General features: G+C 41.5%; 1 long non-coding RNA gene across 1 annotated transcript; it reads right to left on the bottom strand.

Moving 5' to 3' along the window:
• Window positions 1-2,173: 2,173 nt before the first annotated feature.
• LOC117133681 lies at window positions 2,174-21,608 on the bottom strand. The gene is made up of 2 exons (XR_004457619.1): window positions 18,183-21,608; window positions 2,174-5,142 (listed from the first exon to the last, which is right to left on the bottom strand). It is a non-coding gene; the product is annotated as an uncharacterized LOC117133681 (long non-coding RNA).
• Window positions 21,609-23,628: the final 2,020 nt, after the last annotated feature.

Below are 23,628 nucleotides of genomic sequence, written 5' to 3'. Positions count from 1 at the left end.
TGTTGAATTTATTTCAGGAACAGAGGCTAAGGAGTGTTGGAACGCCTTTTAGTACTCATCAACTTCCATTGGAGTTGTTCCGCGAAAGGTTCCCTGCCCAAGTGCCGGGAACACTGCTTCTCTGCATCCTGCAAACGAGCCGAAGAAAAACGAGAACTCTACATCAATTAGAGCAAAGGAGAGTAAAAGAAGCCGAAGAACACACGTTTCAGCTAATATTCATCTCTGGGTTCCGGGTTCCAGCTTCTAGGTCCCAGATCCAGGTCCCGGGACTCCGGCTACCCACCTTACATGGAGGTGAAATCCAATGGCTCCACGAAAATGTCTTCGGGCGATCTTCCTGCCAACGAAGTGATCAGTCCGAAAATCGAGTTTGAGGTTGAAGAAGACGCAAAGGAGGCGTACTACAGAGCTCACTGTAGCTCTCCTCCGCCTCAGCAGGAGAATCCTATCCCCAAAAGACGTTTGAGGCCTCAGGGTGCGCCATTTATGCCAAGCATGGTTTTACCCGAGTATCTTACGAATCTTCGGAATTTTTATCAAATCTGAATGGAGTCAAGTTTCGAATTCCGGCTGGCAACGAATGCGCGAGGAACCCTCCGCCGGGTTTCTTTACTTGCTATGAGGCCTACTTGTCGTATTGCCGCATGTGGTTTCCAATCCCTAGTGCCATCGTCCGTGCCCTTCACCGTTTCGAGCTCTCGATCAGCCAGCTGAACGTTTCTGCCTTGGAGAATTGGCTCGGTGTGGTAATCTCGAGCTACGAGTTGGGGATGGATCTTAGCCCCGGCGACTTCGAGGGATTCTGGACTAACAGACCAATGAAGACCGAGGGTTTGTATTCTATAAAGGTGAGGAATGAGCTGGATAATCCAAGGGACTACTTCGAACCATAAAGATTGGTTTGAGCGTTTCTTCTTTGTCAAAATAGATGAGGAGTCCGTCGAGGAAAGCTGGCTTCATCTATTCCCTCGGGAGTGGCGTTACGGTTGCGGTAATACGACTATTCTTGCTTTCCGTTTTGATACTTTGAAAGTGCGTGAAAAATGAAAATAAAATTTTTATCATGCAGTGAACAATGCTTTTCCGCGAGTCCCTAATGATCTTTTCGCTAAGAGAGATCTTCTTCGGCACAGGCCGTTCTTCTGGAGTTCCTTTACCCTTGGGCGGATTCGAAGCGCGGTGGAGCTACACCGATTCCGAGGTACTCCCCAGCCTTTTGATGACGTTGAGCCAGTTGCCGACTTGCCCGCTCAGAGGCGGAACAGCAAGTCTCGGAAAGACAAAGGAGTTGCCTTCGAAGCTGTTTCGGGAGATCATCCTCTGCCGGGATGGGATCCTAGTTTCACCCTGGGAGAAAGGGGTGGAACTAGCGCGGCTCCTCCCCCTAGCGAATTTTTTGACGACCTCCCTCCCGCGTTTACGTCCGACGAGTTGCTGGAAAATGAGGCGAGGAGGAAAGTAACCGCTGATGGGTCTCGTCTAGTCAACGAGGTTCGCCCTTTGAACTCTGATCATATCATTGTAATTAGGTGTACATTTCTTTGACCTTAAGTTTATGCAGGGGATGAGAGTGTGGGGCGTGGCGATCGAAGGGAATTTCCGAGTAACGCGACTATCTCGCTTCAAAGCCGAGGAGGCTGAAAGAAAACTCGTCCGATACCGGCAGGGGGTTGAGGAACAGAACCGTAGACAGGCCGAACTCCATTCTCGAGCCCTCGTTCGTGCGGAGAGGAAAGGAAGGAGAGCGGTTACCGCTGAGATGAGGCGGAGGGCCGAAGTTTTTGCCACTGAGTTCGAGAGCTTCAAGGGAGCTCAGGAATTCTTGGGTGATTTTTGCGAGTGTCGGGGCTCGGTTGCTATCCTCCACAAGACGCAGGGAAAGGACTTCTCCTTTCCCGCCGAGGTCGCTGAGATGAATGGTTTTATGACGGACTGCGCTCACGGCGAATCTCTGGTTCCTCCGATTGAGGGAAGAGTCCGAAAGCTCTGGGATCCCATCGAGGTTTCAGAGGATACGGTGGAAACGGGCGCAAGCGGAAGTGCCGGAGGCGGGGACCAAGAGGTAGACCAGCCTGCGGACTTGTTTGGGATTTCCCTGTCTGGATATTGTGACTTAGAGTACTGAGGTTTGCTGGGATTATATCCCTTTCATTGTGTTTGCTATATGCTAGGCCGTGTGTGGCCGTTTAGTTGTATATGCCGCGACCGTAGGAGGTCGCGTAACTTTGTATATTTCGGGACTGGCCGTTGGTGGCTTTGAATCCCTGCCGTTTTTGCGGGTTTTATGAATAAAAATATAGATTTTTCGAAAATTTTGTTTTATGATTTGATTTATACTTTCGTCAAGTGTAGAGGGTAGAATGCGAGTAGTCACTTCGTATTCTAACTCTTATTTTGTCGCTTGGTCCGTATGCTACTTTTTAGCGAGCGTTTTAGGTGTAAGCGATGAGAGACATGTTTTAGATCTCGTATCGGGTACTGATACTATGTCTGTGAGATGTTAAGTACCAGCAAGGCTGGGTTTAGGGCAAGACCTAGGTTTACTCTCAGCTTTAAGGCTGTGCGACGACTGATCGGCTTTTGTTTTGCCTGTTAGTGATTTCTTCCTGACTCTTACTGATTAAAGTCTGCGACTTGGCACCGGCTTATGCGACTTGTGTAGTAAGAATCGAGCTATCTCCAAAGGAGTGTTAAACCAAATTTTGGATTTCTTGTATAGCGCGCTATGGTATCCTTGTCAGATGTAAGAGGACCTTTTATTAAAGATCTGACTACGAATTTCTTTTAGTGAAACGTTTCTATGTTTACCCGTCGGGGCCAATCGACGGGTGTGTGTGTTTTTTTTTAAAGTCGCAGACGGACTGTTTTGACGGATGATATGAAATCGATATCTTTTGCGAAATTGCGACGTCTTGCGTTCCTTGAGGATGTGATTTTCGTTTTCCGATTTGTTTATGTGTTACTGTGTTAAGTAAGCATTGAAAAATCGAGAGAAAGAATTTTATTGAAAAAGTTTCGAAAATATCGAATACATGTGCGGGTATTTTGAACTTTTGGGGGAGTATACTAGTATACGTACCCACTCCCCCCCCCCATTTTTGAAGAGGGGAATAGCTGAACTCGCCAGGTTCCAGCGAGCTGCCTACGTACCTCTTTCGAGGATTAAGCCATCTCATAGTTCTGTTTGTTGTTGCGGGTGTTTCTACTCTCCGAGTGTCAACGTCTCGACCGTACTAGCTAGGTCGGTGGTCTTTTCGGGAGTTGAGTTGTCCGCTTCTACGGCGATGGACCCGGGGACTTTGTCGTCTTCTTGGGTCGTTGCCAAATGGGACGATTCTGGATCATCCTTTCCCGACTTCTCGGGAATGTTTAGCGATTTTTTCGCTCGCTTTGGATTAGCCACGGGGGCGTTCCAGTTTTTTCGTAGTTGGTGCTCGGCTAGGAAGCAAAGTCTCGACTGTTTCTAGCTTCCCAAGATTACTACGATTCCAGTTGGAGTCGGGAATTTGATGCCAAGATGATATGTGGATGGTACTGTCTTCATGGTGTTTATCCAGGGGGTTCCCATAATCACGTTGTAAATGGCCGGGTTATCGACTACTGCGAACTCGACGATTTTTGTAACTTCCTTAGCCATGACCGGGAGTTTAATCCTCCCGAGGGTCATACAGGTGACGCCCGAGAATACAGTCAGAGGTCTCGGCTCCGGGATGACTTCTCCAAGCGGGATATCCATCCTATGGAGGGTGTCGCGGAACATGATGTAGACCGTACTTCCTGTATCGACAAGGATGCGGCCGACTTCGAGATCTTGGATTACCAAATCGATGACTAGAGGATCGTAATGAGGCTTGTCGATTCCGACGGTTTCTTGTTCCTCGAAAACGATCGTGTGGTTGGGGACGTCATTTTCCAGAAGCCAGTTGGAACTGGTCTCGGCTTTTTGCCCGTAAGCTTTGATCGACGAGAACGAGTCTTGGTAGAACTGCGATCCTCCGATGATCATGTTTATTCTTTGGCGATTGTTATTGTTTCCCTGATCATCCTGTCTCCTTCCGCGCTTTTCGCTCGAGTGATTTTCAGGTGCACTGTTCTCGGGAGCGGCCTAATCAGTCTTCGGCGGGCGATTGGAATCCAGGACCAGGTCTTTTATGCTCGTGACCTTTGCTAGTTCGCCGGCGAGGAGATTTGCAGCGAGCCTGGCACCAAGGACCTTGCAGTTGGTGGTGGAGTGACTTCTAACCTGATGGAACTCGCAGTAGGAATTATCCTTGTACTGGTTCCTGGTCCAAGTGTTTCCGAAGGTTTAACCCTTTTCGGAATTGACGGTGTAGTTATGTTTGCCTTGGACGTCTTCCCCCTCGTGGTGGACGTACTTGTCGTTACAGGAGGATTTCTTCTTGTCGGATGGTTCCTGCGGCCCGTGCTTTTGCGCTTGGACTTTCATCTCTTCTTCCATGATGATGAAGTCTTTGGCCTTATGGAGGGTATCCTGGATCGTCCGCGGTCTTTCCAGAGATATCCACTTGCGGAACTTTGACCTGTACCAGAGAGTTTTTCTTAGGGCGTCTATTGGGACTTTGTCGCTGATTCCCGTTACCCTGGACATCACCAGTTTGAATCTACTCATGAAGTGACGGAGTGGCTAGTCTTCTTTCTGAGCTAAACTCCATAAGTCCACATCGGAAGTTTCTCTATCCATGAACATGGAGAATTGTTTGAGAAATGCCTAGGCTAGCTGGCGGAAACTTCCGATGGAGTTTCTGTCGAGATGAGAAAACCACTCAAGCGCGGCGCCTCTGAGATTTTTGACGAAAAGGAGGCAGTAACCGGCGTCTCGTTCTCGTTCCGGGAGTTTACACCGTCCCATCGCAATCTGGAAAGACTGCAGATGTGCATTTGGAACAGCGGTACCGTCGTAGACGGGAATTTTTATCTTCCCGGGGTCTGAGACCTCTGCTTCCGTGATCCGGGCGGTGAACGGATTTTTTCGTGCTTCCTCGAGAAGTCTGTCGATCTCGGGAGCGGTACTGGTTGCGTGGTGAATTTGCGATTTTACCGCCTTCACCTCGGCTGCAGTTTTTGCGATGTACTCGCGTAAATTGTGGATTTCGTCATCGCCACCTGCGCTCTTCCGAGCTTGTTGATATACCATGATTTTCACCCGTTTTTATACATGGTATATAAAGGTTTTAAGAAGTATTAATCATGTTTTAGAGTCTTTTCAAAGCAAATACAGGTTTATTCACCTGATGGAAGGAAATGATACTTTTGGGACGTTTTGAATTGCTTTTACGCATGGAAAATCGATCGACGCTTGAAGAGCAATATCGGTCGATCATAATCACTTACTATCGATCGACATACATATATGTGCATCGATCGATACGCAGTCACACGGATGAAATCACAAATTAAAAGATTTCATTTTCCAGAAGATCTATTATTTACAACTTAAGTCCCTAGCCGCCTGTTAGGCTATATGTACTAGGGTTTTGTATCATTTCTAGGGAGACACTGGAAAAAGACCTAGTTTGGAGAAGGAGCATTTTGGCTACCATTAGGAGAGCTTGGGATTGGAGAGATAGATCTGAGACTGTAAAATAGAGAAGATCTTGAACTCCTTTATTTCTATTACTCTATCTATTTGTGTTCTATGTTTCATTTGAGTTTATTTCACATCATCATGACTTTGTCTCTCATGAATATGTTTGAGTAAACCAATTGTTAGATTTACGTTTCTCATCATGGTTGAAATTATGTACTGCTAATATGACTGTTAAAAAGGTGTTTTGATTGTTTTTTCATTGCTTATGGACTTAATGCTAAAATTGAGATTGATCACCTTCTTTTTAGATCTTAGGATTAATTGAGTCCAACTGACCGTTTCTCCTCAATACCTGAACCCATTTGCGTGATCTAACTAACTCAGGCGCAACGACAGTTGGTCAGAGAAGGTTAGAGAACAAGTTAAACCTGTTCGCAAAGCTCGCTAGAATAACCGTCGATCGACGCAACTATCGTTCTGTCGGTCGATCGTTACAAAGGTGTATCGGTCGATGTACATCAAGTCACATCGATCGACACTCTCTCGAGATCAAAATACGACAGTTGAGATCCGAGATCTAGTGAAGATAACCTAGGCATGGGCATTCGGGGTCCCAATCGGGTTTCGGTTTTATCGATTCGGGTTTTGATTTTTCGGGTTTATCAAAATCAACCCCATTCGGGTTATATAAAAGTTCGGTTCGGGATCGGTTCGGGTTCTATCGGGTTCGGGTTGGGGTTAGTAAATCTTCAAAGAACCGGTATAACCCATTGTACTTTCGGGTTCGGGTCCCAATCGGTTCTTCGGTTTAAAAATACCTGATTTGTACCTATTTTGTAACTAAAACATAAATAAAATCGGTTCTTCGAATTTAAAATACATGATTTGTACATATTTTAATAGCCAAAACATAAGTAAAATCGATTCAAAAATAAGAAAAAACATCAAACGTGATCATTCAAAATCAAGCGAAAGATAAACATAGTTAGTGATATAAAGAAAACCATATAAATAAAATCATAAAACAAAAAATAAGTTCTCATGAAATGAGAAACATTATTCAATAAAAACAAAACCAAAATCTAAAAACTTCAGGCATCAACCGCCACATTCCACCATCAACCTTCATTTGATGTAACAGATAATTATTTTAAAAGTTCAATAATATCATAAAGTATTTTGGATACATATTAAGAATTAAGATCATATTTGGTAGAAGTTCTTTTTGTGATTTTAAATGTTTCGGGTTCTATCGGATATCCATTTAGGTCTGGGTTCGGTTCAGATAATACCCATAACCCAAAATACCAAAAAACAGGATCCATTCGGTATTTATGTCGGGTTCGGATCGGTTCGGATTCATTTTTATCGGATCGGGTTCGGTTCGGATTTTCGGATTCAGTTTATTTGCCCAGCCCTATCAGATAACCTATCCGGTTAAATCAATGTTTAGTTCAAGAACCATTAAACCTTTTAGTCTAAACTAAGTGCATACATTTTATACCTGAGAATGGCCTGAATCTAGCTGCTTTCCCAATCTTGAAACCACTTTAATTCAATCTATTGAATCACTGTTGTTTTCAATTTATCATTTACTGCTTTTAAAACTATTAAAACCTTTTAGTCTATCTTCATTTCTAATTATTTAAGTCTGTTGAGTAATCCTAGAGTCTCTGTGGATTCGATCCCTAAGTACTACATCTGAACCTCTTTTGATGAGAGTTACACTCTTTAGGGTAATTTGAGTGATATCAAATTTGGCGCCGTTGCCGGGGACTCTTTCTTATTACCATTAGATTTAATTTAGAATTTAGTATAGACTTGTTACGAAAATCTTGCTAAAGTTTTCTTTCTTAATCTGTTAATCAGACACAAAGAATGGAGAACATAGAGCGCGACCAACCATCGATCGACGGAAACATGTTTCCATCGAGTGACGTTGAGTCAGAGGAATCGACCGATACGGAGTCACCAACATCGATTGATACCGCCCAGCCGGAAGCAGGTAAGTTTTCTCTTACCAAGCCCGCTAATGAGAAAGTAGTCCAAACTGAACTAAATGGTCAAACGAGCAATGAAACTAGCCAAACTAAACAGGAGACTGAAATCCCTGTTAAGGAAAATTCCACCTTAACTAAAGATATAAAATTGTCCATACAAGACTACCTTGATCCTGGTAGGACCTATTCCAATAGGTCCGCTATTAAAATACCAGGAGACGATATCAAGAAACTAAGTTTAACGCATATTACTACCGTATGGTTCGTCAAAACCCATTCCGTGGATCCCTCCAAGAACACCCACAAGATCATATTGAGACTTTGGAAGAATTAATACCAGATGAATATGATCGTTGCAAACTATTCTCATTCTCCCTAGAAGGAGAAGCCCTCAGGTGGTTGAACTGTTTAGCAACAGGATCGCTCACTTGTTGGGAAGAGATTAGAAGAGCTTTCCTTAGAGAATTTTTCACTGATGAACGCTACTGGGAAGTAAAGAAATAAATTTCTACATTTCGCCAAGGTCCACGCGAATCATTTAAAAACGCTTGGGGAAGATTCAGAGGCTATGAACTTGAATGTCCCCATCATGGTTATTCAGAACCACAACTTCTTAACATCTTTTATCGAGGTGTTAACTTAAGCTATAAAACCACACTCGATACAGCGAATGATGGAAATTTCATCACTAGGAATCCCGAAGGAGCTAGACGCCTTATCAAGAATATGACAACGGGAAGATCCTACGAAAAGATGGATGAAGAGATAGAAAAAAACTACAAGTCCAAAAGACAATTCTGATTTAATAGAAATTAAGAATTCCCTTAAATCCCTTCATTCCATTCTTCAAAACAATCACCAATCTGATATAGCCCAGATCGATGACAACGCTTTGTCTGATACCGATGATTATTCGGGTGAAGGAACGAACTACTCTGATCCCTACTATGTGCTTCATGCCGATAGCTTTACCCAAGCTTATGACACTGCTTTAAAATCACGTACCGGAAGAGAAAGGTTCAATATCAGACAAGCTCTTACTGGCAACCGTAAGACAAAATCAGAGTTTTACGGAAAGATAAATATGGTTTACGGAGAATTGATGGAGAAAGCAGATTCTTTAGGAGAACTAATCTGAAAATTAGAAGGTCAAGTAGCTGAGATTGCAACTACCATAAAGAGAAACGCTGGATGTCTTCCCGGAAGAACTGATCTAAACCCAAGACGTCAAGTCAGTGCCGTAATGCTGCGCAGCGGGAAAAACCTCGCAGCAGATACGAAGAATAATTCAGATGTTGAATAGCCTGACAACGCCGACAAGACCGGGAAAAGCAACTCTCATCCTATTTTTGTTGACGAACTTGACCCAAATCCATTTCAAGAGAACCGGAAAACCACCGCTGAAAAGGCTAAGGAAAAGGCAAAAGACTTAGAACTAGAAGAAGATACGGAGATTTAGGATGAAATCGATCGACAGTACAGAGCTGATATCGATCGACCCAGAACACCCACCATCGATCAACAACCTGAGAAACCCGTCGATCGACGGTCTACTCAACCCGAGCCCATAATTAAAAGAGTCTATAGAACTTTACCCCCTTTTCCTCTTAAAAAGCAAACTAAGAAATCATTAGAAAACGCAATCTGCAAGAAAGCCTTAGATAAGATTTATGTCGAGATGTCTCTTAGTGATGCTATAAAAATAGCACCTTCAATCAAGAAGTATATAAAGGATATGACATCTCCAAACTATCCAATCGCATAACATAGCATGATGATGATTTCAGAAGAAGTAAGTGCTATGATTAAAGGAGAAACTCCAACGAAGAAATCAGATCCTGGAAGTTTCGTCCTAGATTGTAAAATAGAAAACATGCGCTTCCCTAGATCATTATGTGACCTCGGCTCTAGCGTGAACCTTATGCCTTACTTTGTTGCAGTGACATTAGGATATAAAGAGTTTATGCCAACTCCGATCACCCTGGTTTTAGCTGATAGATCTATTAGGGTACCAGAAGGAATTCTCCAAGATGTTCCCATAAAGATTAACGATTGCATCGTGCCTACGGATTTTGTTGTGTTGAAATACAGACAAGAACCCAAAGACCCCCTCATTTTGGATCGGCCATTCCTAGCTACAGCTGGAGCAATCATTGACGTCAAAGAAGGACGAATCAATTTGAACATAGGGGATATCTCGATGACTTTTGATATGGAGAAACTGATTAAGCGACCCCTAATAGATGACCAGGGCTTCTACGTGGAAAAGGTTTCTGAGGATGAAAGAGACTCTTTCATAAACATGTCTTCAGACAACCCTTTAGAAGACACTCTTAACCACGTAGAAAATGAAGTTTTCAGCATATCAGATAGGACAGACGATTACATGCAACTAATGGACGCTAGCATCGACGTTGCAAACGTAGAAGAAAATGACGATTCCGAAGTTGTCATCGATCGATATCTTCAAGATACCATCGATCGACAACCTCCCTCACAATCAAATTGGTCTAAAGATAAAGCACCAAAAGTAGAATTAAAACCTCTGCCTAGCGGTCTTAAGTACGCTTACCTTTATGACCAATCATACCCTGTTATCGTCAACGCCAATCTCACTAGCGGAGAACTTGCTTTATTGCTGAATAAATTACGCAAGTACAGGAAAGCAATCGGGTATTCTCACGATGACATTCCTGGAATCTCTCCTGATCTTTGCATGCATCGGATTAACTTGGAAGATGACGCTAAAACGTCAATAGAACAGCAAAGAAGATTGAATCCGAATCTAAAGGAAGTAGTTAAGAAGCTAGGAAATTATAAAACTCCTTGATGCTGGAGTTATTTACCCTATTTCGGATAGCAAATGGGTAAGCCCCGTACATGTTGTACCCAAAAAGGGAGGTATCACTGTAGTGAAGAATGAAAAGGACGAACTCATTCCGACTCGTACCGTTACTGGTCATCGGATGTGCATTGATTATAGGAAACTGAATGCCGCTACTAGGAAAGACCATTTTCCCCTTCCCTTTATTGATCAGATGCTGGAGAGATTAGCTAATCACCAATATTATTGTTTTCTTGATGGATATTCCGGATTTTTCCAAATTCCTATACACCCGGATGATCAAGAAAAGACAACGTTTACATGTCCCTATGGAACTTTCGCATATCGCAGAATGCCATTTGGTCTATGTAACGCCCCCGCTACTTTCCAACGTTGTATGATGTCAATCTTTACGGATATAATCGAGGATTTCATGGAGGTATTCATGGATGATTTTTCAGTTTATGGATCATACTTTAAGATTTTCCTCGACAATTTATGCAAAGTATTGGAAAGATGCGAAGAAAAGAACCTTGTCCTAAATTGGGAAAAATGCCATTTCATGGTAAACGATGGAATAGTGTTAGGACATAGGGTTTCTGCTGCTGGAATAGAGGTCGATAGAGCTAAGATTGAAGTAATGACCAGTTTACCCCCACCCAAAACTGTTAAGGACGTGCGAAGTTTTCTCGGACACGCCGGATTTTACAGGAGATTTATACTGGATTTCAGCAAGATCGCTAGACCTCTAAATAACCTACTATGCAAGGATACTAAATTCGATTTTACCCCCGAATGCATGAAAGCTTTTGAAGATATAAAGAAATCCCTTATCACTGCCCCTGTCGTACAAGCCCCCGACTGGAATCTTCCTTTCGAAATCATGTGCGATGCGAGTGATTTCGCAATTGGAGCAGTTCTAGGCCAAAGGAAAGATAAAAAGCTACAGGCCATTTACTATGCCAGCCGCACGCTTGATGAAGCACAACGGAATTATGCAACAACAGAAAAGGAACTATTAGCTGTAGTTTACGCTTTTGGAAAATTCCGTCAATACTTGATTGGCTCACGAGTGATAGTTCACACTGATCACGCTGCCATCAAATATTTAATTCAAAAGAAAGATGCTAAACCTCGACTCATACGCTAGATTCTACTACTCCAAGAGTTTGACATCGAGATTAAGGATAAGAGAGGAATAGATAATGGAGTCGCTGACCATCTTTCTAGGATAAGAATAGAGGATGATGTCCCTATAGACGATTTCTTTCCCACAGAGAATGTTGCACACATAGATACATCCTTCGTCGGTCAAATATCTCTCGCATCTGAAGGTCTATCGATCGATGAGGGAGATGACATATCGGTCGATTCACATAGTGATACATCGACCGATGATGAGACTGATGTAATTTCTCATCTCTCCGATAACCAAAATCACGAACCCCCGTTTATTAAGATCAACTTCGGTTTACAAGTAAATGTTTCTGGTGATGAGATTAATCTCACACCTGAAGAATTATCACAACGGGAGGTAAATGCGATTAGTAGAAATTCGGATAACCGACCCTGGTATGCCGATATAGTTAACTATTTAGCAGCTGAGGTCGAGCCAGACGAACTCAAGGGATATATGAGGAAGAAATTTTTCAGAGAAGTAAGACGCTATCATTGGGATGAACCTTACCTCTATAAGCATTGTTCTGATGGTATTTACAGACGATGCGTATCCGAAGCTGAAATTCCAGACATTATTTACCAATGTCACAGAGCTGAGTATGCAGGACATTTTGCTACCTTTAAAACGGTTTCGAAAATTCTTCGAGCAGGATTTTGGTGGCCAACCATTTTTCGCGATGTCCATGCATTTATAACCCAATGTGACGGATGCTAAAGACGTGGAAAAATCAGCAAAAGACACGAAATGAAACAGAAGTTCATTCTTGAAGTTGAAGTCTTTGATTGCTGGGGTATCGATTTTATGAGACCTTTCCCGTCTTCATATGGAAACAAATATATAATAGTCGCTGTAGACTACGTATCCAAATGGGTCGAAGCAATAGCTTCCCCTACCAATGACGCATCTGTGGTTATTAAACTTTTCAAGAGTATAATCTTTCCAAGATTTGGAGTTCCAAGAGTAGTCATTAGTGACGGTGGAACTCATTTCATTATCAAAATATTTGATAGATTGCTTAAAAAGAATGGTGTTCATCATAGAGTAGCTACACCTTACCACCCACAAACTAGTGGACAAGTAGAAATCTCTAACCGGCAAATTAAGGAAATCTTAGAGAAAACCGTAGGAACCTCCAGAAAAGATTGGTCTAGGAAACTAGATAATGCACTTTGGGCCTATAGGAACGCCTACAAAACGCCGTTAGGAACAACACCATTCCACCTCCTTTATGGAAAATCATGTCATCTACCAGTCGAACTGGAACATAAAGCAGCTTGGGCTACCAAACTTTTGAACTTTGATATCAAACCAGCTGCAGAAAGGAGACTCATCCAGCTTAACGAGCTTGATGAAATCAGACATTTAGCTTTCGAAAATTCAAAAATATATAAAGAAAGGGCTAAAGCTTATCACGACAGAAAGATCATATCCCGGCACTTCGAGCCAGATGATCAAGTCCTCCTTTATAACTCTCGATTGACTTTATTTCCTGGAAAGCTAAAATCCCGTTGGTCTGGACCCTTCACCGTAACGAACGTTCAACCCTCCGGAGCTATCACCTTACAAAATGAGAAAGGCCAGGAATTTACGGTGAATGGCCAACGAGTTAAGCATTATTGGGCAAAACCACCAGCGAAAGTGCCCATGGTGCTGTATGAACCTGATAATTAGTCTAATCAGGAAGTCGAGCTAAAGACTTAAAAATTAAGCGCTGAATGGGAGGCAACCCATTTTTATTTTTATATAAAAAATAATAAAAAAATCATTAATTAAAATTAATAAATTATATTTACTAGTAATAAATAGTAATTTCTGTATTTTTCTTTTTATTAAGCATTATTTAGAAATTTAGAAATCAATATTTGTCTTTAAAGAGGACATCGATCGACGAGACATTACTGCCATCGATCGATGCGGGCATATCGACGGTTTTAACATTAACTTCAATCGATATCAACCCACTTCCTCTTCCAAAATCACAAACGAAACCGAAAACAAAAACACCCACTTTCTCTCTCGATTCTCGACGGATTTCGTCCGTTCTTCGCCTAAATCCACTCGATTTTACACTCTGTAACTGTTAAATCCACTCCCGAAATCAACATTCAAGGTATGCACTCGAAATTTTCAATTTTTCGAAAAATTAGGGTGTTCATTTTGAGTTGGATTAGAACACTTGATTTAGTGTGATTGAGAGACGTTTTTGTAGTTCATATTGCTTATCTAGAGTTCGGTTTGTGATTTCTATGCATTTAGATTCGTATAAACGCGATTTGGAGTTGAGTGATTTTGCAGGTTTCGCGATTCGACATCGGTCGATATGAAGTTGTTCGCATCGACCGATGCTCTCTTGTCGGATTGTTCCGAAACGACGATATCGATCGATGTTCAGTATAACCCATCGATCGATATTACATTTTATTCGACAATGCCAACTTCCTTTTCTTCTTGGTTTCAGATGAGCAGCTCAGAGACAAACGCACGAAACAGAAAACTCAGGTCGAAAAGGAGGTTCGACAAGACTAGCAGCTCCTCCAACCCACAGCGTCATCCATGGCCTCGCCCCGAAAACATACCATTTGATGTTCAGGGCTATGCTGATCCTAAGGCAGCGATCAACAGCAACGAGTGCCGTCAGCGTCCTTTGTCCGATAACTGGGACGACTACGACAGCCTCTTCTACAATGTCTGGCTAGGAATCTCTATCGAGCCCACCAAATTCCTTGACCGACCCATCCTGAAGAAACTCGGGATCGAGGGAGATGTTAAGGACATGATCACACAGCTAAGACTCGGTACCATGCCCTCTCGCACTTACGACCTCTACCCCGATCTCGTCCGCCAGTTCATGGCCACTGTCGAGGTCACCTACAGGACTTCTGCTGCGAGGGTAGCGGGAGATGGCACTTTGACCTTCTTCGCCAGAGGGACACGCTACAGGATCAGTATCTCCGAGCTCTGTCGCATCTACGCTTTCGATGAGAGCATCGCCTCTTACACGGTCCCACCTTTCTCACACATTGAGGAATTCTGGGAAATCGTCGGCACAGGAGTTTGGGACATGAACAGGGCCGTACTATCAGACATCCGCCATCCTGCACTTCGCTACTTCCTACGGCTCCTTGCAAACACACTTGTTTGCAATATGGAGCCCAACAAGGTCAGGATAAAGGAGCTCACACTACTTTTCTGCGCAGTGAACGGCGTGGTGGATTTGGTTGAGTTGGACGAGGATGGCGAGGTAAGCCCGTCGAACCTCGGAGCTGTCTTTGCCGCGCATTTGGTGGAGCTGAAGAAGAAGCCCTTCACCAGCAAGAGCAAGAACAAGAAGGAGACAGTTGGGAGTCTTCTGACCCCGATTTTCCAGTATCTCGGCATCCACCTCGACTCTCGCTCTGCCGACCGCGACCACGCCTTCCTCGACGAGCAGCACTTGACGCACTCGCTATGGCTCGAGGAAGGGAAGCTCTGGCGCCTCAGGATCCGCGACGAGCATCGCCTTCTACCCCTACCAGATAGGAGGATCACTGACTTCGGCAACAACGTGGAGCAGCTTCGATGCATGCCAGACGAGGCATTCCTCTGCAACCCGAGGAACATGTCACGCCGACCTCCCAGCATTCGCCGTACCAGAGCTCGGGACGCACAGGCACCTCCTATCCCCGACTTCCCGAACATCCCGGACATCCCTATGCAGGACCAGGGAGACTTTCAGAGGTTCGTGGTGGACGCTCTTCAGGCCATCTGGGCTCGAGTGTCTTGTCGGAGCAGGAGAGCCACAGGAGCGCAGGCACCAGCACCAGCAGCTTGCAGGGACCCATCCCAAGAGGATGATGAGGCGACTGATGAGGACACCGACTAGTCCTCCCATTTCTATCTTTTCTCCTCTTATTATGAACTTGTTTATTTATTTTCCGAACTTGTAGGATTTATGTTTTTAAACTTATATTTTATGTTTGAGGATGCTTATTATTTCTTATGCTTGCTTGTCTAACAGAGCTAACATTAAGCAAGGAACATCGAGTTTGACTCCAAGCACATGCGAAAATATCTGTGCTTCGCCATCAATCGATATGGAGAGGATCACATCGATCGATTCTAAGCGAGTAACATCGATCGATATGGAGAGGATTACATCGATCGATGTGCAGTACGGACAGGTACTTCATTTTTACTCTAACATTCTCAAATATCTAACTTGATTTTAACCTACCCCTGGACACTTTGCACTGAGACGGTGCAATTTAAGTCTGGGGGAGGTAGTTACTAACACCATTTTCTCGAGTTTTTGTCAAAAATCTTTTTAAAAATAATTTTATTGAGTCAAGAAGAGGATTACGAACTAATGATTTCTACTTGAATGTCTAACCACTTTCTAGCACCATTGTAGACTTACTGACTGCAGATAATACTATAGATGCTAAAGTGGATCAACCAGTCAACTATGCACACTTGCTAGCTTGTTAGAAAGAACCAAAACTAACCTCCAACACTAACCTGACTTCATTGCTTGTTTTGGGGCTTGGTATACAAGGAATCGGATTTTTCAGACAAGTCTGGAAGGTAACGCCTGGTTTAGATTATTTATCATATTTTCTCTCTCTAAATTTCGACCCTAGATTAGTTAAAAAAAATATTTAATTAATTAATAAAAATAAAAAATAAATAAGATATATTGTTTAATTAGGATTAGTCTGAACAGGACTTGGTGGCTAAAACCATTAAGGCTTGATTCATAAAGACTCAAATAAAAGAGTTCGAAACGGGACTTGGAGGCGGCAATCTTCAAAGCTCGCTTTCGCAAAGAACTCTAGGATATAGGTCAAAAGGAAGTGAACAGAACTTGGTGGCAACCACCATTAAGTTTTGATTCATGGAAGCCTGTCCAATCTTGGTCACTGATCCTGCAATGGAAGCAGACTTTGAACCAAGAGAGAAATTTAGAGAGAGAGAAACTAGGAACTAACTTTTACCTGCAGCTCCAGATATTTGTTTGAAATCCTTGCATCATGTGATCGATACTCCCAAGGTAAAGCGTACACTTTTTACATTAAGAAATGAGGTTGGTTGAGGAGATTGATATAAGATTATTTAAGATTGTTGGCTAGATGATTTTGGTTGCTAAGCTAGGATATTGCATAATGTATATCCGTAAGAAGGAACCTTAGAAGTGGAATGCAATATTATAGAGGTGATAATTTCAATGTTTCAAATCTGTGAGTCCCTTATGTTTTCAACCCTCTTCCAGAGAGATTGTCCACTGGTTTAACTTGAGGACAAGTCAAAAGATAAGTCTGGGGGAGTTGATATACCATGATTTTCACCCGTTTTTATATATGGTATATAAAGGTTTTAAGATGTATTAATCATGTTTTAGAGTCTTTTCAAAGCAAATACATGTTTATTCACCTTATGAAAGGAAATGATACTTTTGGGACGTTTTGAAATGCTTTTACGCAAGGAAAATCGATCGACGCTTGAAGAGCAATATCGGTCGATCATAATCACTTACAATCGATCGGCATACATATATGTGCATCGATCGATACGCAGTCACACGGATGAAATCCCAAATTAAAAGATTTCATTTCCCAGAAGATCTATTATTTACAACTTAAGTCCCTAGCCGCATGTTAGGCTATATGTACTAGGGTTTTGTATCATTTCTAGGGAGACACTGGAAAAAGACCTAGTTTGGAGAATGAGCATTTTGGCTACCATTAGGAGAGCTTAGGATTGGAGAGATAGATCTGAGACTGCAAAACAGAGAAGATCTTGAACTCCTTTATTTCTATTACTCTATCTATTTGTGTTCTATGTTTCATTTGAGTTTATTTCACACCATCATGACTTTGTCTCTCATGAATATGTTTGAGTAAACCAATTGTTAGATTTAGGTTTCTCATCATGGTTGAAATTATGTACTGCTAATATGACTGTTAAAAAGGTGTTTTGATTGTTCTTTCATTGCTTATGGACTTAATGCTAAAATTGAGATTGATCACCATCTTTTTTTAGATCTTAGGATTAATTGAGTCCAACTAACCGTTTCTCCTCAATACCTGAACCCATTTGCGTGATCTAACTAACTCAGGCGCAACGACAGTTGGTCTGAGAAGGTTAGAGAACAAGTTAAACCCGTTCGCAAAGCTCGCTAGAATAACCGTCGATCGACGCAACTATTGTTCTGTCGGTCGATTGTTACAAAGGTGTATCGGTCGATGTACATCAAGTCACATCGATCGACACTCTCTCGAGATCAAAGTACGACAGTTGAGAGCCGAGATCTAGTGAAGATAACCTATCCGGTTAAATCAATGTTTAGTTCAAGAACCATTAAACCCTTTAGTCTAAACTAAGTGCATGCATTTTATACCTGAATATGGCCTGAATCTAGCTGCTTTCCCAATCTTGAAACCACTTCAATTCAATCTATTGAGTCACTGTTGTTTTCAATTTATCATTTACTGCTTTTAAAACTATTAAAACCTTTTAGTCTATCTTCATTTCTAATTATTTAAGTCTGTTGAGTAATCCTAGAGTCTCTGTGGATTTGATCCCTAATTACTACATCTGAACCTCTTTTGATGAGAGTAACACTCTTTAGGGTAATTTGAGTGATATCACTTGTCGGCCCTGGTTGCGATAGATCCGAGTTTGGTCGTCGGCCAGTTTTTCCTGTTCCACCCAGTAGAGGTTTTCTTCCTCTTCTGTCATGGGTTTCTCAAAGGTCACTGTCTGTCGAGTGGACCGACTTCGGGTCCTTCTAGGATGGATATCAGCGGCGTCGTCAGAATGATCCGATCGATCGCTGATGTCCAGGTTGATTCGTTCGATGTCGTCTCCTTCGCTTCCCACTGCGGGGGGGGGGGGGGGGGGGAAGGTTATCCGACGTTGTTCTCTGCCCTGCCGGAGCCGTTTCATCGGGATTCTGTTCCGTTGACTCTCTCGGGGCGTCTTTGTCTTGAACCTTTTACTGAGGACAAAGATCAATCAATTGTTTGTTTGATCAGGTTTGCAAAAATCAAAGACTTTAGAGGTATTTTAATTGTATTTTTAAACGTGTAAAAATACTTTTTCTCTATATTTTTGCACATAATTTAATCTATGTTAACTAGGTGAGGTACAAATCACAAACGCTTTTGATGCAACACGCCTCTACTTGAATCCGATGATCCCTGAACTTACAGATTTAACAGAAAGGTTAAACATCGATTTCTTTTAGTGTTGTTTCATGTTTGTATTATAGAATCATATCCACACACTGATGTTGGTGTGATCTTAATTCTTTGTAGGCTGTCAGATGATCATCTATCTGTTGCGCTGGTGGACAAACATGATGGAAAGAAGGATGGTAAAAGAATTAAATATGACTGGAATGATGCTGAGATCAAATCAACTGCAGAAGTCAATGAGGCCAATCAGGTACATATGTTGTCTGCTCCGATTTTTTTTCAAATGGTTTAATGTTATCAACATAAAATCACATAATGTTTTCTTTTTAAACCAATATAGGTGGAGATTTGCAAAATAATATGTTCTGTTGAGGCAATAGATACATATTGGGCATGGTTCTATTTTGGTTGTATCCGGCACCAGAAACGTGTCAATAAGCTCCCAACGTTGATTATGGGAGGATGACAAAGAAAGATAAACCATAGTTTCGCTGTGAAGTTTGCCGTTCCAATATCACTAACGTGTCACTCAAGTAATTAATTTCAAAGCTTAGGCCCGTATTACCTTTTTTATTCTCATACATGTCCTAACAATACAAAATTTTGTTGTTTGAGTAGATTCAACCTACATTTGGTTGTGAAAGATGACACATGGACATGTAACCTAATGTTGCTAGGATCTGTTGGTCAGTCAATCGTTGGAGTTAAAGCTGAAGAGCTATGGGATGGCTCTTATGAAGAGGTATTATTTTGTTCAAATTGTGTGTAAACCACTAACATTACCCATAATAACAAATAAATATATTGCTATTTTTTTGTAGATTGAAGATCCAGAGATACTACCAGAACATATTCTTAGTTTGGTTGGAAAGTTTTTCTGTTTTGGGCTTTCTATAAGCTCTGATAATGTTACAAATGGAGCGGTCACGTTTGTGGTTTTAGAGGTTTTTTCTGGAGCTAAAGTTTTAAGTATTGAAAATGGCTCTTACTCATTTTCTGGTATGGCCACAACATCTTCCACCATGTCATCTGGATCTGTAAGTGTATTAGTATTAAAAAACATGAGCCTTACATTTGGTCTTCTTTTTTGTCTGTTTTAACTTGGAATTTTATATTTGGTCTTACTTTGTGTCTGTTTTAATTTGGACTTTTATAATACAATCTTACTGATTAATTTAATCTAATTTTAGGTTCTGATGTTGGATCAGAATTCATCAGAAGATTTTCCCACTCCCATCACAAAGCGCAAAGAAGATCATTCTGATCTAACAGACATATCATCTTCTTCCAAGAAGCTGTGCACCAAGATGATTAAACAAGAGAAGGAAAAGAAAGAATAGTCTCAAGAGAATGTGTCCACTTCGCCATCAACCACCCCCCCCCCCCCCCCTTATGTTTAATGATGTTTTTTACTTTAATTATTTCTGAACTTTATGATTTATGCATTGCTTTTTATTGGTTTTTCTTATTGGATTGGTTTTTTATATTTAAGAATATTGAGATTTCCTATATCATTCCATAAATTAGATTATATAATTAGATTAGACTCTATACAATTTGATCTGACTTTTCCATTCCATTAGTTCAACATCTAAACAATGGACAACCAGTCTTCAAAATTCAATTAAATAATCAATAGATTCGCCTAACTAACCACCTAACTAACCATTCGATTCTCCTAACTAAACCAAATTTTGTCTGGTTTACCGATTTTTACCATCCTACAAACTATCAAAGAAATATAAGATGAGTTTATACATGACATACCAGTTCAATATCATAGTAGTCGCCTGCTATAAGACAGTTTTGATTCATATAACACTTTGATGCTTCCATATTCTTCACAGGCCTTTGTAATCTCCATTTACAAGATTGCTACGACCTTAAAAAACAATTTAAAGTTATATAAAGTACAGTACCAAAATCAGAAGTATATCACTGAAAAAAAGATATCAAGAATCCTAATTGTTATCAACAGTTTTCCTAAATTAAAGCCAACCATATATTATGAATCTAAAATTAGAAACAGTAATTGAAGAATACCTCTTAAATAAATTTATCAGTCACGACCAATCTCCTCTTTCGGCTACTCTCTCATCCTCTTACTGAAACGAGAAAAATTTCTTGGTCTCGATTTTCTGAAGATGAAACGGAAAAAACCAAAACCAATCACTGAAGTCGAACCTGCAACAGAAAAAACGACAACCTCATTAGTTGAACCTCAAAGGCACAGTTCTTCAAGTACTATAGCCTTTAAAGAAATTCCTTTATGCTCTATATATTATAGACTCTTTGAAAACCGGCAAGTACCAAGCAATACAACCCCATATGACAAGATAAGCATGCTTTCACCACATACACCAAGAAAAATACGAAGGTGTGTCCTTGGTAAGTGTTTCATGTCCAACCATGCTTATCACCACAAATCGGTTAACCTTGAAATCCTTTATAATGAGTTTAATTTTGATATGTTTCCAAGGTCTCGACCAAATTAGATCACAAGTTCCTAACACCCCAGAGCTGAGATCTTGCTTCACATCATTAACAAGTAATTTTGCATACTCATGTTTTTACTTCAAACAAGCCGTGTATCTTTTAATTACTTATACTCATTACAACCATATTACTAATTTTAAACCAGGGGATCTAGAAAAGACAAGCTTCAGATCTATTAAACCTGGGATTCAAAAGAAAGGAGCTTCAACTTCAAGAAGGTCAATGATATACCTTGGATTTGACCCGTTTTCATCCATGGTATATAAGTGTTTTATATATATATATATATGTTTTATACTCTTCTAGGTATGTTTTCAGGTTCAGGTGCATTTCGGAGTACAGCTATGATTTTGGAGCATTTTGGAGCTTAAAGGACATTTCACCCGAGCTGACCATGTAGAGGTCGACGAGAGGAAGAACAATCGATCGATGCACATCCAGTGCTGTCGATCGACACCAAGAGATGCCTCGACAGATGAAGATTAATATCGATCGATGTACACAAGTACCATCGATCGATGTCGAGACATTGGACACGCGATATTTTGGATCCAGCGGACTTAAAAACCCAAGGCCAAGCCAAATTACGAAAATGCCTTGACGAGGTTTTAACCTAGTAGATTATATATTGCCTAAGTGTTTTGACGGCAGAGAGCTTTTGGGTTACAGTTTTACTTTGAGAGAGAAGAGAGAGTTTTGGAGAGAAGATCACTTGTGATTGGAACTCATTGTTTCCATTTCTTTTCATCTATACTATGAATTTTCATTTCTTCATTGTTATGAATTGCTTTGCTATGTCTGAGTAGTTCATTTATTCGATCCAGGGTTCAGATAGGTTTGTGGGATTAGCCCCAAACTATAGATCTGCCTTGTTGTGATATTCGTGATAGATTTGTATTCATTGCTTGTTTTAGCCTTTCTAACTAGAACTTGATCATAGGATTGCATACTCAAACACCCTTGTTATCCCATCCTGACATCTATCTATCATATTAGGACTGCTAAAGAGGGCAACCGCCAATTTAGTATCTTAATAGGGCATATAATACTCGCCCATAGGCCTGGCTAGAATCCGTCGATCGATGTCCTCAACTGACTATCAGTCGACATAGGCAAAGGTTTATCGGTCGACGTCCCAATAGGACCATCGATCGACACTCTTTCGTTGTCGACATACTAACCGGTGAGACACGAGATCTAGCTTGTTAACCAGTGAAACATGCGACAGCTGATCACTGAGTTAAGCGGTTGAGCTCTAACATATCATGCATGCAACAAATAGGTATCTATAGGTATTATAATCTCCAACACCTGAATAGTGGCCCTGCATCTAATATCATTTCCAACCAAGTTACATTTACTATTTACTTCGCTTGTTACTATTGCTATTTCATTTAAACACTTACAACTTTTAGAATTAATGAACACTAGATTTAATTGTTCCCTAGCTCCTTGTGGATTCAATCCCTAAGTACTACATATGAACCTCTTTTGATGAGAGTAACACTCCTTAGGGTAATTTGAGTGGTATCAAATTTGGCGCCGTTGCCGGGGAGCATTGATCGCCATTAGATTTAGTTTTATTGATTCTTATTCTTTTCTCTACCCCCTTTCTAACATAATCTTTTTCTTGTCTTTTCAGGTGCATGCCCAGCGGTACCAGAAGCAACAAGGAGAAAAACTTGCTGTTCTCAGACGATCCTGCTCACTTGGAACGCACCATCCGTAGAGGTCAACGTTCCACATTCGCTCGATGCAACAACTTCGTCGTCGATCGATACTCACAACCAACCGTCGACCGACACCAGACCTTCATCGTCGATCGATCCAAATCGTTCGACAACGATCGATACTACACCGCGTACGTCGATCGATACCGTGTCGTCAAAAATGGTAAACATTATTATTCTAACACAGGACGAGAACGGAAACCTGTATGACCAGAACGGTCATCTGCGTAATGCATTAAGTCAGAAAATAGACGCTCAGGGGACTGTAATCCATGATGCTGATGCTACAGGAGCTGCTCAATCTGTAGACGAGGACACTGGATCGAAACCACTGGCCGACTACAATCGCCCAGATGAGTACTATTCCAACAGATCAGCTATTCGACTTCCGGAGATCCAGAAGCAGAATTTCGAGCTGAAGCCTCAATACTACACTCTCGTGTCGCAGATATCCTACTATGGGTTACCGCACGAGCATCCTATGGACCATCTAAAACGGTTCGAGGATTTAATCGCTGCTATTCGGATGGAAGGAGTCCCCGAAGATTACCTGCTGTGCAAGCTTTTCAGATACATGCTGAATGGAGAAGCGATGCACTGGCTTAGGCAGCAACCCACAGGATCCTTAACATCCTGGGCCGACATCAAGAATGCTTTCTTACGAAACTTCTT

The sequence above is a fragment of the Brassica rapa genome, chromosome A04 (assembly GCF_000309985.2).
Source record: "Brassica rapa cultivar Chiifu-401-42 chromosome A04, CAAS_Brap_v3.01, whole genome shotgun sequence".
Lineage (NCBI taxonomy): Eukaryota > Viridiplantae > Streptophyta > Magnoliopsida > Brassicales > Brassicaceae > Brassica > Brassica rapa.
This window is presented reverse-complemented; position numbering and strand designations above follow the sequence as displayed.